Here is a 3,083-nt window from a genome sequence, read left to right on the forward strand (position 1 = left end):
GTAGATTCTAATTGAATTATGGTTTATTCACAATAAAACACGTTTTAAAGTTCTTAAGAATTAGCACCTACTATAAGTTAATTAAGTGTTCACAGTGTGGCTGCATTATATGGCTTGAAGTGTTGTGAATTCCAAGAGCATCAGAGACACATCCAGATTTAAATGTAAGCACAAAAAATTAAAAAAGCACAACACATAGTTAAATATAAAAGCTTTTGAGATCATGCTCCTACTTATCTCTTACATGGGTACAGTCCTTTAGACTCTCCAGAGTGCCTTATACATTTTATAAAACTACAGAAGCTTGTACCATCCCCTTTTCAGATGAGAAAATAGGAATCAATAGGATCAATGCTTTGACCAGTGAAATGCAACTTGATAATGATCCAAGTTGACAGGCCCAGATCCATAGCTGCCTGAATCAAACCTGGATTCAGGTCTTCTGTCTGTTATCTTCTTGACTACACTTCTCTGCAGTTGTACCTGTGTTTTCCATGGGGTTAATTAAGCACACAATCAACTGATGTATTTCCTTTCTTTGCTCCTGTTTAATATATTTAATTCCTTCATAAAAAAACTGAGCCCAGCATTACAGGATGAATGGCCTGTGTCTCCGAGGCATTAAAAATTACATTATTATAATATTATTAGTCTCTTGATTATGTGAGCCCATTTCTTTTGAGAATAAATTTACAATGTTTTAATTGTCACCATGGTATGTGGTAGCTAGTGACATAGTTGTAAGCAGATGTTAGAAATTTCAATGGCAGTACCAGGTGATGACAAGCATATCACAATATAAGAAACACTGAAATAAATTTTGTACATCCTAAATTGTCTGGCTAGATCATAAAATGCAGCAAAGCAGGATATTTCTTACAATATGCTTTCTAACACCTTGTCCAAGAAAGACATGGTTATCAGTTTCCCTGAAGCTTAAGTCACAGCTTGAACATATTCAGTAAGAAGAGGTTATTTTTTTTCAGGATTGCTGGTTTAATGTCCCTTTTCTCAATTTTATCCCATGAGTTCTAGTAGATCTTCTTGATACCAAGGAAATTATTTCCTCTCTTCCTCTGGGTTTACATTGTCTGCATGGTTGTTAAAGGTGTATCTGTGTTTTCTTCCTCTCTAAATAATTAAGTTTTCAAAAGTTTATTTGCTAAGATTTTGTCATATATCAAAATAGTGTCATGCACTGACACCAAATAATAATTTTAATAGATTTTATGACAACTAGAAAATCCTGAAAAGTTTGTTATTAAGTGCAGTAAAAAACCACTTCTTTATTAGAACATTAAAGTTTGCCTGACCTAAGTCTATTCATTGCTGTTTTAAACAATCATCTTCTCATATATTATGATAAGTGTCAATAGCTGTTGTGCTCATTCCACACCCCTGTCAACAGACCAGTGGATCCTGTACAGATAATTGGTTCAACTCTACAAGATATCCTTGCCAAGCTGTTGGTTTTCTTTTCTAAAGTTGATATAATTCATGTTTACTACTAGGCCTTGATTTGAATTTTTCACTTAGCTATAAAATACCTGGGGCTCTCCTCGCCTTCAACTTGCCTGATCTGCTCCTGGGTCTTATGGGAATTCGGGAGGAAGTTGAGACACACGGCAAAGATCTCTAATCCCATTGTGACAACTCTCAGGTTCTTCATACTTTTCTTCTGCTAAATATTTATAGGCTAGTCACTGTGTCAGATGTGAGGAACATATTATGAGACTATGCATTCACTGCTCCCAGGTAACTCAGGAGCAAATGGAAGAAACCATGGTATTAAGACAATCATACTAAAAACTTTTCACCTGCAGTAGATTCTTCCAAGGAGAGAAATATGATTTGATAAAAGTATATAACAAATTTGATCTAAACAGGAAGCAACTGAATGAATTTTAGTCACTCTACTGTAGAAAGATGAGGAGGGTTAAGAAGATTAGCATAAAGGGCTGAGGGTTTAGGACAAGTGGGAAAATATGAGACAATATAGAGAGAAACATAGAAGGACAGAAGAAGAAATAAAAGGGAAGGAAGAAAAGAAAGGTGGGGGTTAGACACATGAAGGAAAGTACAGTTGCTAGAACTTCTCACAATGGACTTCACCATCTGGATCTTCACACCATCTGGGTTTTGTGGTGGTGAGGAGACAGGAACAGGGTGATATTCATAAAAGAGAAAGGGTCAGAACAGAGATGAATATGTTGAAAAATGAGAATCAGGAGGGGTCTGGATTAAAAGAAGAAGTAGCAGTTTGGACTATTGACTGTATTCAGAATGTTCTGGGTTTTGAGCAGTCAGAAGATAGATGATTCTATCAAATGACTAGAATTTTTGAGAAAACATCTCATCATACTTATCTCTTTACCTATCTGATCCCATCTCCTCTGGCTCTCTATGTGGGCCCCAGTTTTGCATGTGCCCTCAAGCTTTGGTTGAGGCTTCTTCCAGAATCACCCCCATGAAGAGGAGTTTTCACGACCACACCCATATCATTGACTTTCAAACCTACTGCTTTCCTGTACTACAACAGTTTCTTACTTTTAATTTGGATAATCTGTCAGCAACTCTACCTCCATGCATCTAAATATAAACTTAAACACTCTTCCCTCTCTACAGGATCTCCAGCCAGCATCCTTAGTTCTGTTAATGGCCGTGTATTGTCCCAGACACAAAAGTAGAAACATTGAGGCATGATTTGGTCATCCTTGAATACTTGCATCCTTGTGCCTTCATAGTCAGTTTATCACCAAGTCCCATGACTTTGAGATGACACTCAAGTTCACTCCATCTTCTCATTCAACATCCTGGCCCAGGCCAACAAGGTTTTAAGATTGACACGCGGCACAGTCTTTGGTCTGTTCTCCCTGGCTCTGGGACTTCTCTCTCATCAATATATTCTAAAAACATCTGTTTAATATTCCATAAATTAAATTTTAAACATGACTTTCTCCTTTTTAAGACCTTACAATGGCTCCCAATACCTTAAGGTATCTTGTCTAAATGCTTTGCCTAGCCTAGTTAAACAATCTCCCTCCCCACTGCCTCCCTCTGATGCTGGACTGATTTCTACCTTC

The sequence above is a fragment of the Muntiacus reevesi genome, chromosome 7 (genome assembly GCF_963930625.1).
Source record: "Muntiacus reevesi chromosome 7, mMunRee1.1, whole genome shotgun sequence".
Classification (NCBI taxonomy): Eukaryota; Metazoa; Chordata; class Mammalia; order Artiodactyla; family Cervidae; genus Muntiacus; species Muntiacus reevesi.